Below are 14366 nucleotides of genomic sequence, written 5' to 3'. Positions count from 1 at the left end.
CTGTATGGACTAAACCATATGCCATCTCTGGACAGGGAAAAAGCTGCAAGTGATGCACACACATTTTCCCTGATATTAAAAGCATTTATTGCATTAATTGAGGCTATCTGCAAAGTTCATTTTACTAAACTGCATCAACATTAAATGATCTGAGGGATAAGAGAGTGAAAAAGAGAAGTGTACCTGCACAGTGTCCCAAGTCCAGCTCTGAGATGATAGCAAGTGCCAGGAGGATTGGGTTAATATGAGGTCTTCAGAATTCTGTATTATAGAAGTGACATATAAAATTGATAGTTTCCATTTTCATGTACAAAACAAATATATTTGTATGCAATTCTCAGTAATACTTCAACAAAGATGGTGAATACTAATAAACAATGTTGATATCACCTATGGCATTTAAACCTACACACGGCACTTCTGTGTTTCAAAATTGTAAGGTGTGTAGCAGGAAGACTTACTGAGATAATTGGCAGATTAGCTTTATTGACTTTTTTCTTTTATAATCAATTAAAACAGGAAACCAATCTAAATAGCCAACAATTCCAGACTTGGCACCAACTGCAGTTATGAAGTCCTTGAATTCCTTCATTCCATGACCCTGCAAGTTCTAGTTGGAGCTTAGGAAAAGTTCCTATCACGGTGGAACATTGGTTGCAGAGTAACACTAGAGGCCATTGCTTCATAATGTTGATTTTTAGCTGTAAAGATCCATTTATTCACACTTTCATTTTCAGCAAATATTTATTGATTTTGATATTGATAGTAGTAGTTTGTACCATGTGTTGACTACCGTAATAAGCAGAGGGAATAAGTAATAGAAAAATCACTACTTTCGAGAAACCGTTAATCTAATAAATTAGTTATCCTCAAATTTTTTCTTATCATTAAGCCTAAGACCTATGACACAGTCCACTCAGTAGAAATAGCTTCCTGTGGAAGTAACTATCAAGCTAGGGAGCTGGGTGCCTGGAGAATGCAGGGTAGGGTGTCTGGTATTTTTTAAATTTTAAAAACAGATTTCTCTCTTTTGATGGAGAATCACCATAGCAGACATAAGTAAAAAAATATAAAGTTCCTTTCCCTCTCAAAGGGGTTTCCATATGATTATATCATTAAACTCTCACTACTCCATTGCTAGACCTAGCATCATCCAGTAAAAGAAAAAGAATAAAGTCACTGTGATTTCACTGCTTTGTTGGACAAAGCATGTAGGAGGCATGAAAAATAACAATAATATAAACAGCTACCATTTCTTGAATATTTCCCAAATGACAGCTGTGTTTCACATACATTTTGTCACTGAATCTTCACAAGAACCCTGCATAATAGGGTTCTTACTCTTCTTACTGGGTGACCACACATTCTGCTTTGACTGGATAATATCAGTTATACTTGTTATCTTCATTATTAATACTTCCTCCTTGCACTCCCAAAAGTGTGCCAATTGGATAATAAAGTATCCTTTTAACCTACAAAATAGCACTCCATATAGTCCAACTTAATAGATGACTTTATAACACCCTATGGAAATCTTAGAAGGGCTTTCTAAAGGTCTATTTGAATAACTTGTGTGACCTATTTGGATTTCTGAAGATGGCCATTCAAAAAAGAACTGAATCCTACATGCTCTAATAAATTCTATTTCTATGCAATGTGCTCACTGGGAGGCATGGGGACAGGAGGACATCAAAAGAACATCGTGTACTAGTGGCAGAGACCTAGCAGGTGTACACCTCCCTGCAGATAGCTGGGGAAAACTGGAAATAAAGGTCAGAAAACCTTAGGAGATATATTTTCACAGAATATATAACAGCAACAATTCTGTACCCAGCTTAGAACTCATTACAAAGAATTTGATAAAATGAAAGAATTTGATTACACCTTCTTAATGTTTATCCTTTTTTTTTTTAAGAGAAATCTGTTTTATTTTATTTTTTTTAAGATTTTATTTTTTTCGTTTTTCTTCCCAAAGCCCCCCCAGTACATAGCTATATATTCTTCATTGTGGGTCCTTCTAGTTGTGGCATGTGGGACGCTGCCTCAGCGTGGTTTGATGAGCGGTGCCATGTTTGTGCCCAGGATTCGAACCAACGAGACACTGGGCCACCTGCAGCGGAGCTCGCGAATTTAACCACTCGGCCACGGGGCCAGCCCCTTAATGTTTATCCTTTCAAAGAGAGTTGAAGATAAATTTCCACTCTTTGGATTCCTTTCCTATTAAGCACCAGAGTGTAGCAACAGCTTTTGAAAAAACATAATGGCCTATATATTTTAGAATTTGACAAAAGTAACAAAGTTGCATTTTCATATTGAATTCAATATGTTAATAGTGAAAGGCAAATGTGAATGCCAAAACAGAAGGCAACACGGAAGCAGCTATAAATGGATGATTTAGCACCCAGTGAAGGAAACCAAATTCTTCCTGCTACCAAATTTTGAACATTTATATGCACACTGATTATGAATTTTTTTCATAATACTTTAAAAATATCCACATCAGATTGTTTGGACTATATAGATCAATTGCATTCCAGACTTGCTCACTTTACCCAGTTTTGCACATGTGTACTTGTAATGACCAACAAAATTCCATTGACAGCAGCAGTCTCAAAAAGCAAGCTTCCCAGATTATCAGTAAACCCCCATTCCTCACTATCAATCCAACAGCGATCTTCTCATCAGATAACAGTTGTTAGAATTTCTTTATCATCAATTCATCATTAGAGCCAACAAGTATTGATTTATAGTCTGGTAAGGAGGAAATTCCATTTACAGCGAAGTTTTGCTGCTTAGAAAATTGTCTGAATCATCTAGAATTATCTGAAAAAACATCTTCAAATGGCTTTTTGATCTCTGAATTTTTGTTAAGTCCCTGGGGTAATAGTTTAACCCATGAAGGCAGCTCTACTAGGGCAGGAAAAACTCCTGTGTGACTGCAATAAAGGGGATAGAGTTTAATTATTCATGTGTTTTCAAAAAGCACAACTTTACTGGAAATGATTAATTACTTGCCCAAATATTTGTAGAGATTGTGATAAAATTAAATGCACATAGACTACAAATTGGCAAAAGGAAGATTTTCTTATAAGAAATGTTATAATATATAAGTAAAGATTTGTTACCGATTGAGGAGGAATTATTTCTATAAACTATCTGCAAAGTTGTGAAGGACGCTAATGGCAGACATATTTTCTCATCATAAATAGTCACTCTTTATGGGGACTGATCTAATGCACAGCCTAAGGTCCCTGTACACAGAATGACAGGTTTTCATAAGAGCACCTTGTCTACCTAAGCTGCACACTTGTGAACCATCCAAGTGCCCTTCAAGATGACGAGCTTTTGATTAGCCCTTTCAATTAGTGTTTATTTTCTTAAGCAGACTACTCACAACAGTTTCAAAGCTCCGAATCTCCTTAATCGCTGCTTCTAAATTAAGAGGAATAGACTTTTTTAACTGGTCTCTTGCTGCTTTGGCCGAAAGATCAAGTATGAATGCAATTTAAATATGAAAGCTAGCATCCAATAAGCAAAGATTCACTTTTAACTAAAGGTAAAATTCACTCTAACTCCATTAAGGAAAAGCCATTACTATGTATCTAGACCTCCTGATAAATTCTTGATTGAGAGCTGTGCCTTCCCATCAGTGGAAAGATGAAAACAATTACTTTTTTGAGAAGACTGCACAAACATATCCACCCTATACATTTTTTCCCAAAGGACTCTAGAAATCTTATGTTCCTACTTTTCTTTCTAAATACCCCACAAAATTGAATATTTAAAAATTCACTATAAAAAAGTCTACAAATAACATTATTGAGGCAATTGGGAAATCTGAATATAGACTGGATATTAGTTCATTTTACTGTATCAATATAAAACTTCTTGGGTATGATAATGGTACCATGGTTAGGTAGGAGAATGTATATTTACAAGGTAGAGGCGGTAGCATTTAGGGATGAAAAATCTGCAACTAGCTTTCAAATGGTTTAGCAAAACATACGTACATATATATGTGTGTGTGTAAATATATACACACACATGCATACTTATAAACAAGCATAGATAGCAAATACGGCAAAATAATTATTAGTGAATCTAGACAAAGGTGTCAAGGATGTTTACTGTATTCTTCTTCCAACTTTTCCACAGGCTTGAATTTATTCAAAGTTAAAGGTGTGAAAAAGTCACTTTCTTTATCATAATTATCTTATCCAACTTTCAGAAGCCATTTATCATCTCCTGGCAAAAAGACAGAGCTTCCAGCTGGGTGGGCAGAACACAGGCATTCTATAGAAGGAGGAAAAAGTAAGTCAAATTAGTGAGGGTGGACAAGAAATCCAGGGCAGGTCCAAGAGCTGAGAGGTCAAAAAGGAACCTGAAAAGTTTCTTGGAAGCATTTCCTCTGTGGCTCTGAACCAGTTGACCAAAGTCTCTTGTTGGCCTTAGACTTTCGTCGCTGTAACTGCATGTTTCACCCAGTGTGTGCAGTTGTCATGACCCTGCCGTTCCTGCTGTGCACCCTACCCTTCCAAGGGGAGGAAAGTATCCTCATCTTCCCTGGGCACCTCAGAATGTATCCAAGATAGCAGGACACTGTCTTCTGACTGGCTGAGTATAGTGTGCCTAGGCACAGCCAAAGTCCATTGCCACAGTCGAAGTCCCTCTAATGCCACTGGCAGAGCTCCAGTTCAGCGTGTAGTTCTCAGTCTCTTCCAGATTAGAGAGAATTTGTGGAAAATTGGGCTAGCAACTCAGGACAAAGTCAGTTGTTGATCTGGCTGTATTTTGGGCCCCAGCCCTAGTATTATTTTGTGTCGCAAGGTCCTTGCAAGGTCCAGTTCTAATGCCTGAGTCTGTGTCTCACCGCCCTCTGTCTCTCCATCCAGTCCTTCCTCAACCCATGCCTGAGTACCTGTTGCTATCCCTGATTAGTAAACTCCTCTAGGATCAGGTCCTAATGTTATCTCTTTACTCCCCCATGGGCTAGACACTTACTCTTAAACTCCCATTGCCATAATTAAATTCTCACTCCCTTCTTCCAGGCTTGCCACCAACTATCACTTACCTAACTGCCCTAATTAGCTCCTGATGCTAATACTTCTCACATAGGAACAGGTAGCCTCCTGTATCCTCTGCCTGCTGTAACCTGCTGGCTGCAAGATGTTTTCATGTCCCATTGCCTTTCATCACCTGTTCTGGGACCATCCTACATAGCTTGTCCTATCCTGGTGATTTTATTTTCTACTTTTTATATCTCTTAATCTAGCCTATCCAATTGCCAATTGAACCAAATTCCAAGATAGCTAAAATTACAGATATCATTCATTCATTCATTCACACATTTATATAGCAAATATTTGTTGAGCACTGATTATGTGCCCAATTTTGTGCAGTACATGAGCACTGAGGAGAGTTTTTAGATTTCTGACATTCCAAGGACGATGTCTGGATACTTGGGCGAATCTTGCCCTCTTGAGTCAAAACTGAAAAATTGTCAAGATCATAATATGTATTCAGCCCCAATCAAAGGAATTCTTATTTGGCAGACATCCCAAGAGACCATGTGGGTCCCTAGATATGGTATTAAAAGTGTCACATTCATTGGTAGATGCATGATAACAATCGTCATGAGGTATTGACAAGGTACATCAAACAACATAAGGCTTAAAGTTAAGATTAAGATTAGCTAGTTACTTGGGGTTACATGGTATATCATTATTCGGGCCCGGTTCATTTGTGGCTATCAAGAGGTGTACATCTTTTCAAGACCACCAAAATTTCAGAATTTTATGTAAGTAGTGGTCTAAAAGAAGAGTATTATGTCAAAATGTAAAGCCCAAGGCCTTTGCTACCCACACTGGCCAAACACGTGACAATCTTCCTTTAGTCTTATGTTTTCTTCCTACATTAGAGCTATATTCTGTGCTTCTCATTCTCAATCACTGTATCCTTCCAACACTTTCCCCTGACCTCCAGGCTCAACATATCTTGACGACTCACCGGTTCTAGTATTTCTTATCTGTCCCACTCACTAAACTATAAATTCTATCATTGGTAAAAATCATGTTTATTCATCTTTGTGTTCTCCACGCCTAACACGGGGCCCGGCATGTAGTAGGTACTCAAAAAGATGTTTGCTAAATTTAATTTCACATATGCTAAGTATTTTTAATCCCATGACCTCTTATAAGGATGGATTAAGTTTAAGGTGAGAGACTAACTCAATCCCCAAAATAACATTTTAGTCACATTATAGACCTACTTCTTCCAGTGGGTTTTTCATCAAGAAAAAAATGTTCTAAGAGATCAAGAATTTTTTTTAAGAATCTCTAAATTTGTCCCCAATCCTCTGAGGCACAGAAATTCTAGACTGAAGAAATAATATCTGAGTCTCACATATATGAGATATTAATGGTAAATACAAGACTGAGTCATGGGAACACTGTGAAGGTTAATTTTATGTGTCAAGATAGCCGGCCACAGCGCCTAGATACTTGATCAAACACTATTCTGGATGTTTCTAAGAGAGTGTTTTTGGACAAAATTTACATTTTAATCCACAGACTTTAAGTAAAGCCAAATGCCTTCAGAAAGTGAGTAGTCCTCATCCAACCAGTTAAGGCCTAAATAGAGCAAAAGGCTCACCTCTCCAGAGTAAGATCCCTCCAGCAAATTGCCTTCAGACTTCACCTGCAACTTCACCGCTTCCTGGTCATCCAGCAGCTTGCCTATGGACTCAATCCGCAACTCCTTCCTGAGTCTCCAGCCTGCCAGCCTCCCTCATCAGATTTTGGACTTGTAAAGCCTCACCAGTCACATAAGCCAATTCCTTAAAATAAATCTCTTTGTATGTATTTTTTCATATATACATGGAAATGTATCATGAAATATTATTGAATATTCAAATATATTGAATCTATATGACGAAATATAGATATATGAAATGTATATGTATACATATAAAATATATGTATTTTTCTTTTATTCTATTGGTTCTATTTCTCTGGAGAACCCTGAGGAATGCAGATACTTAGGAAGGAATTTATCACTCAAGACTAAAGACGTGATCTGCTACCCTACTTCAGAAAGACATCACCCTCCTCCGCCTCTATGTGTGAGTAATCAAAGGAGGTCGCTTGATAGAGGACTGCTTTCTCTTGCCTTTAATTTCCTATAAACGCAAAAGCTCAGTCAAAATGTCCCAGCGTCCTGTGAGACTACAGAATCATAGCCATAAATTCTGAGAAGTTATAGCAATTCTTTAACTCATAAACACAAAATTCATACACACATACCCCCATACATACATACACACACACACACACACACACACACAGTCTCTATATGCTTTTGCACTGCCCTCACTGGAATCTTCTTGGTTTTATAAAGACTTGAGTCTACCAATGGCTCAACCCACCCTCCAAGCTGATGTCGCCTGGTTGGAAAATGTAGGTTCACTACGGTCCCTCTATAAGAGGTTTGGTTAAAACTCAGGCTCTGAAAGTTATTCTAATAGGAAAGCTCTATACATAACACCAGGCAAGCTTGCAACATAAATAAGATTTCTCTTGGGCTTTGGAGCTAAGGAGCCATTTCTTCTTTTAGAGTCGGTCATTCTAGTGACCTCAGGGTGGAGACCTAATGTCTGGTAGTAAGGTGCCATCTTTCAGTGCATAGACATTAGGGCACGAGTAGGTCTAAGAATGCCCATCTAGTGCTAGATAATCATGGTACAACTTTCATTTAGTAATTCATTTATTCAATCAATAAAGATCACTCATTTATTTAAATATTTGTTGAGCACCTATACTATGCTGAATGTTGTGTTAATGTCCAAAGACACAACACTGAACAAAGAGAACCTCCCTGAAAACAGTATTCCCCATTCTCATGAAGTTTACATGCTGGTGGGGAGGACTGATATTAATCGAAGAATCACAGAAATAAATGCACAATTGAACTGTACTTTGTGATAAAAGAGAGAAAGCATATACCATGAGACTGCATTGAAGTAGGCAGGATTCTAAAATGGCCCCCAAGACTCCTGTCCCCTGGTGTATTTGCCCTGTATAGTCCTCTCCCTTTGAGCATAGGTAGAACGTGTAAATATGATGGCATATCACTCCTGTGATTAGGTTACTTATCAGTCACCTTTGAGTTTATCACAAGGAGATTATCTAGCTGTGCCTGAGTGCACCTGACCTAATCAGAGGAGTCTTTAAAAAAAGGTGAAGCACCAGAAAGATGCATTCCTGTTTCCCTGGAAGAATGCAAACAGCCATGTTATGAACTCCTCATTGAGACCATGTGGCAAAGAGCTAAAGTTAGCCTCTAGGAGCTTAGAGCAGTCCATGGCCAACAGCTAGCAAGAACAAGGGAACCTCAGTGATACAACCTCAGGTAAATGAATTCTACCAACAACCATGAGCCTTGAAGAGGATCCTGGGCCTCAAATAAGACTAGCAGCCCAGCCAACCTCTTGAGTGCAGCCTTATCAAACCTGAGCAGAAGATCCAGCTAGACCATGTGCATACTCTTAACCCAAGTAAACCATGAGATAATAAACTTGTGTTCTCTTAAGCAGCTAAATCTGTGGTGATTTATTTTGCAGCAATGGAACACTAACACAAGCATAGAATCTGGAGTTAAGCTGGTCAGAGAAGGCTTTCCTAGGGAGGGAATGTTTGAACTAAGTTCCAAGGAAAATATAGGATTTAATCAGGGGAAGAGAATTAAATGTGGGGGAAATCAGATGCAGAGAATTTAGAGTCAGAATCTTTAAAAGGCTTGGGGCTAAAGGAAGCATGGCAAACACTAGAGATTCAAAGACATCTAGGGTGGTAAATAAGGGTGCAATCCAATAGAAACGGAGCTGGAGAGGAGAGTGGGATGGATGAAAGACTTTGAAGACCATGTTCAGGAGTTCAGATTTTATTCCCAGCGATCAGAGTGCTGGTTGGTATTTCCCCCTGATGTTCTCAGAGGGTATCTCCTTTACCACAAAGTCCCATCCCTCGCGTCTCTAGGAGCAGTTCTACAGCTTTCAGGCAGCTCTGGCATGAATTCTGTTATTCAAGGACATAGGGATCATCCTAACCTGTCCAAGACCCTTCACTGGACACGTAGGATGGTTTATCTTCTAGACTTATTTGGAGATCATATACTCCTTGAGCATGTCTCTGTGTCAAGCTTAAGATAAGTTGAGAACTAGGAATTGAGATGAGGGGTCTGAAGGTGGGGAACAGAGAAGGAGAAAGAAATTCTCCACATGTCTGGAAGTGGAATATACTTCACCTCTAAACTCCTAATCTCTGACTTTCTCAACTCTCCTGCTGAAAAAATAGGACCCGTTTAAGAGGAACTCAGGATACTATACAATTTTCCAAGAGTAGACAGGTTTCTGTAACTTATTCCCATACCTTAAGATTTAAGACTTAGCAAGGGAAGTTTTCAAATATCTCTTTAGCCACTCTTTCACCATAGGTGAAAAGATTATTTTTCTCATTCTTTACCATGCAATCTGAAATCCATCTTCTTTATTCTTAGGCTTTTCTATTACAAAATTTAAATACCAAAGTTAAGTTAATTTTTGCACTTAAATCTCTTTAAGAAATCCACACCAACCTTGACTTAATTAAGTCAAACAAACTGCTAAAGTTACTATAAAGAAAGCAAGTATTTCTCAGGTTTCCATTGCCTACAAGGGAAAGTTTCATTCTTAAACACTTTTAAAAGGTGACTGATAAAGTATAATACAAATTACATAAGTTATGGTTCACTAGATTCAGCAATTCTGTATTATATAGAAATTTAATCAATCTTTCAGGGATTGCAGACATATCACAGTAGGAGGTACTTTTGACCTTTCATGGAGAGGTAAGCAAGATGAGGTACTGAACTGCATATTTCAGTGGGTTTGTTAGATTTTGTATAATTGTCTTTTTCAGAATTTCTGGCCAAATTTGAGCCCTCCTGTTTGGTAATTCATGCTGTTTTACATATCAAAAGCAAAACCTGCAATTTACCTATTTGAATCAAAATGTTACCTTTATTCAAAACTAAATCTTTTCCCTCACTGCTTCAAGAAGGATAGAGAATAAGTAAAGAATAGCATGCAGAGCTATGTAGAACACATTAAAGTCATCCCTTTGGCAGCCCTTATATACTTCCCTCACAGTCCTAGTTAACAGTAGTTGTCAACATTATTATTGTTAATAGTGCTCCTTTTCAATCTCAAAAATGTGCAATTTGGATGATAAATTGTATGTCCACTCTAGTCAAGGTTTGCATCAGGTCCAGGAAAGTAACCCCAATACATCTCTCTAGTTGCTATTATCCTATATTTGATGAGGATGGAGAAGGGTTATATCTTCTACTTCAATACAGGGCTCAATATATCCCAATATATGGCTCCAAAGAAGTAGAGAATTCTGTGAAAGAGAACTATGATAGCTATAGATATGATATTAAAGCCCAATTCACCTATAAGTAAAAAGGATAACAGAACATAAGCTTTTTTTTTTAATAAAAGCAATACAAAAATGTCATATGCAATCTAGGGTCTATGATTCTTACAGTTTAAATTGTGTTCTATCTTTCCATTCTTAGGGTCTTAATATTTAAGATAAAAAGAAAACTTAGAGTTCCACAAGTCCAAGTTTTTCACTTGATGGATAAGAAAGTGAAGCACCAGAGAGGGCAATGTTTTCCCCAGGAACGCCCAGATTATTGATTAGGAAAGGAATCTGAGCATCTTGGCTCTCAATACACAGTTCTTTCCCATGCCATGCTCTATCTCCTGTCTTACAACTCAAACGCTCTCTACAACTGCCCAAATTTCAGTATACTTATAAGAAACTATTTTCTAACTTATTTATGTCCAAGACTTAAGGGTATCTGCCATTTACCTGGGCTTTATTATAGCTCTAGCTACTGCCTTCATAACAAGAAGACATTGTAACGTGATTTAAATGTAGTATTTTCATTAGTGTTTAAAAGTGTTAGTTTGTAAATAAACCTATAGCTTAATGCACCTTTTTAATTCCTGCTATACAAATGCATCAACACTTAAAAAATATATCATATACAAAGGAAGAAGTTATGTTCCCTCTGAATACAGCATTGAAATAAACAATTAGGAAATACATTGTACTAGCTAAAAGCACTAGAATGTGATTTTACTTTGAAAGTCACACACATTAATATCCATTAAGCTAATTATTTGTTAGGTATGAGATAATTTACAAATAGACTTGCCCATCTGTAAACTGGCAGAAGTTAGATTTTTAAATTTCTGTGTTTTAAATGTGAGTTCAAACTCATTAAATTTTAATAAAGTTTTCTCTACTTAAAAAAATTAAATAGTTTACTTCTTACTGTAGCCGCCCCTGACGCAGGAAGGGTTAATAATCACTGGAAAAGGCTTGCCAACAAACTGTGACCCGGAGGTGAGAAGGCCAGTTAGCCAACGACCGGTAAGACCTCCAGGGGGAGGCAAACTAAGCCAGGCACCGGTCACCCGGGGGCACAGATGGAGACACGATATCGGGAGCAGGAGGGGCCGTTGCCTAGGAGGCCTTGCATGCTCCAAGATAAAATATACGAGCACAGCAATAACATGATAATATCAAAACAGAGGCCAAGGGAGGGCTCCTTGAAAAATCACTAAGAATTCTTGGCATTCTCTAATTACATTGTCCAGAACACCTGTGTATGTTTAACAGCTGTAAGCTATGTATATATTGAAACGCTGGTTATAATAAACTCAGAGTGGCCATCAGCCCTCTCGGCATCTATCTTGATGTGTACATTGGATTGCGACACCGACACTTACAATTGTGTTTTAATTAAATAATGGTGCGTATTTTCTATACTCTCACTTAGGAAACTTTGAGAGTACAATGTCAAATTCACTGGAAATACTGCATAGTCTAAGACCAGTTCCACATGTGAGCTTTAGCATGTACCCTCACTTTTCTTTTGATGCATTTTGAATGCCAAGTAATGGAAGAGAAATGTACTAGTTTTCTTGGACTAGTTTTCTTGAGTAACCTATGAAATACTGAACAGAAATTCAAATCCAAGGAACTTCTCAGAAGAAAGAAACGTATTGGGACATGGCTTGAATATCTAAGTTCTGAACCTTTCATGTTTACCAGTGTTAGAGCTGGAAGACGACTACTTGGCTGGCATGATGGCATTTACCCAGAGTTCCAAAATATTTGAGAAATAGAATGTAAAATTAATTTATATCCTTTTTGTAACAAAAAATAATAAAACTTTGAAATTGTCCTCGTACCAACACTATAGCCATCATACTAACTTCCTTAACTATAAATGTATCCCTGCTATTTGACAAGTATGGATTTACGTTTTCATATACTAATAGCTTTTACATAATTATATCAGTTATTACTGTTTATATGCTGCAAAACACACACATCAACTTTTACTCAGGATCTTTCCTTGAAAAATATAATCTGGTACCAGAACAAGAGAAAGAAGAAACTTGAATTCTAGTTCAAGTTTCGCTCAAAATCTACATGACTTCACATTTGTCACTCTTCCAGAACAATAGACTTTCTGTCTGTTCAAAGGAAAATTGTCTCCAACCTCTGGTTTCTGGAATTATAAAGAAATAGGAACTGCTTTAATATGTGTGAAGCACTTAGAGTTAATAGGGAAATGCAAAATATGTAAACACTGAATTATACATGCTAGGTATTATTCATGAGTCATGTTGGCATGCCCTACAGAAAACTTCCTGAGATTTGAGAAATAGTTTTTTGCCTATTCTTGTTCCACTTAATTGTATTAGGACATATACTTCAATGCAAGAGTTTTGCTTGACACTAAGGACAGATTTTTAGTCACTTAGAACCAATCCTTGAGAGCATTTCCATGATGGCATCAAGGTCAGACAGACAAAGACGCATTCTCACAGGTTAACAGCCGTGAGACTGCCATTTGGTGGTCATACGATTTTTGTATAATTTTAATTATTTGCTGCTTCTTCTAAAACTGGTACATGCACATTTGACACTATAAAACATTCATAAATTCAAACGTTGTAAAAATGTGTCTTTAGTAAATCAAAAGAATCTTCTGCTTTCCCACCCTGAGAAGTAAGAGATAGCAGTGTTAAGTAAAAAGAGCACTTGGCTACGAATCAGGAAATCTGGAGCTTTGGCCTTAATTTGCTATACTTCATTCATTTGATAAGCATTTCTCAGCACTTGCTTTGAGCCAGGCACTGTGCAAGGAAGCAGGAATAGAAACAGGAAAATAAAATCCCTGTGATCAAGGAGGTCATAGTTTAGTTAAAGAAGAGAGAAGGAAAAGAGTTATAAAATGTACATGTGTTTTAATATGGAGGTCTAAAAAGTGATATTAGCCTAAAATGGAGGAAGCAACTATCTCTGTGTTGGGGAGGGGGATGGGGTCACAAAATGTAAGTGGCTTTAAGAAATAATAATTAACAATAATTGCTCACTGGGGCCAGCCCCGTGGCCTAGTGGTTAAGTTCACGCTCCGCTGCAGCACCCTAGTTTCACCAGTTTGGATCCTGGGCGCGGACACGGCTCCACTCATCAAGCCACACTGAGGTGGCATCCCACATGCCACAACTAGAAGGATCCACAACTAAAAAATATACAACTATGTACCAGGGGGCTTTGGGGAGAAAAAGGAAAAATAAAATCTTAAAAAAAAAATTGCTAATAACAGCTATTGAACAATCTGTGCCAAGAACTGTGAAATAAAAAGTTTATACACATTACCACATTTAAGATTTTTAACATGATAGTTACTATTATGCTCCCCACTGGACAGATGAGGAAATTGAGACTAAGAAAATTGAGGCTTAAAAATTTAAACCAAGTAATGGCCATTGCCAGAGGAATTTATAATTGAACTAAACCTTAGTGAATGAAAGAGTTACCTAACCACAGAATCAAATCTCATTTGGAAGTAAGCATTAGATAAAGTATGAAAGAATGTAGGTATGAACTTGTGAATGATGGTCACATTCTCTCTGTCCTTCAGTTTCATTACCCAAAAGTAAGATTAATAATATAAACCCCAGTAAATCATTTATTTAACAAATATTAATCAAACACCTACTATGCCAGGTGCTATGCTAGGAATTTGAGATACAATGGTGAGCTAGATCTATGCTGTCCAATATGGTAGCCACTAACTATACATGGCTATTTAAATTTAACATTTAATTAATCAGAATTAAGTAAAACTTAAAATTCAAGTCCTTGGTCACATTAACCACATTACAAGGGTTCAATAGCCACATGTGGTCATGACTAACATATTGGACAGTGCGTATTAGAACATTTCCATCATTGCAG

General features: G+C 37.4%; 1 long non-coding RNA gene across 5 annotated transcripts in view; it reads right to left on the bottom strand.

Annotated features, from left to right (window-relative positions):
• LOC106848476 (uncharacterized) overlaps positions 1-14366 on the bottom strand; it is an 885659-nt gene that overhangs the window by 651473 nt on the left and 219820 nt on the right. For 2 of the 5 annotated variants that reach the window (XR_011497674.1, XR_011497673.1), the window contains one exon: positions 184-261. The exons of the other annotated variants lie outside the window; for them this stretch is intronic. This is a non-coding gene — a long non-coding RNA (uncharacterized lncRNA). The remainder of the gene's footprint in view (positions 1-183; positions 262-14366) is intronic. 5 annotated transcript variants of the gene reach the window in all.

The sequence above is a fragment of the Equus asinus genome, chromosome 24 (assembly GCF_041296235.1).
Source record: "Equus asinus isolate D_3611 breed Donkey chromosome 24, EquAss-T2T_v2, whole genome shotgun sequence".
NCBI classification, from domain to species: Eukaryota; Metazoa; Chordata; class Mammalia; order Perissodactyla; family Equidae; genus Equus; species Equus asinus.
Note: the sequence above shows the minus strand (reverse complement) of the source record. Positions and strands in the feature narration are given on the sequence as shown.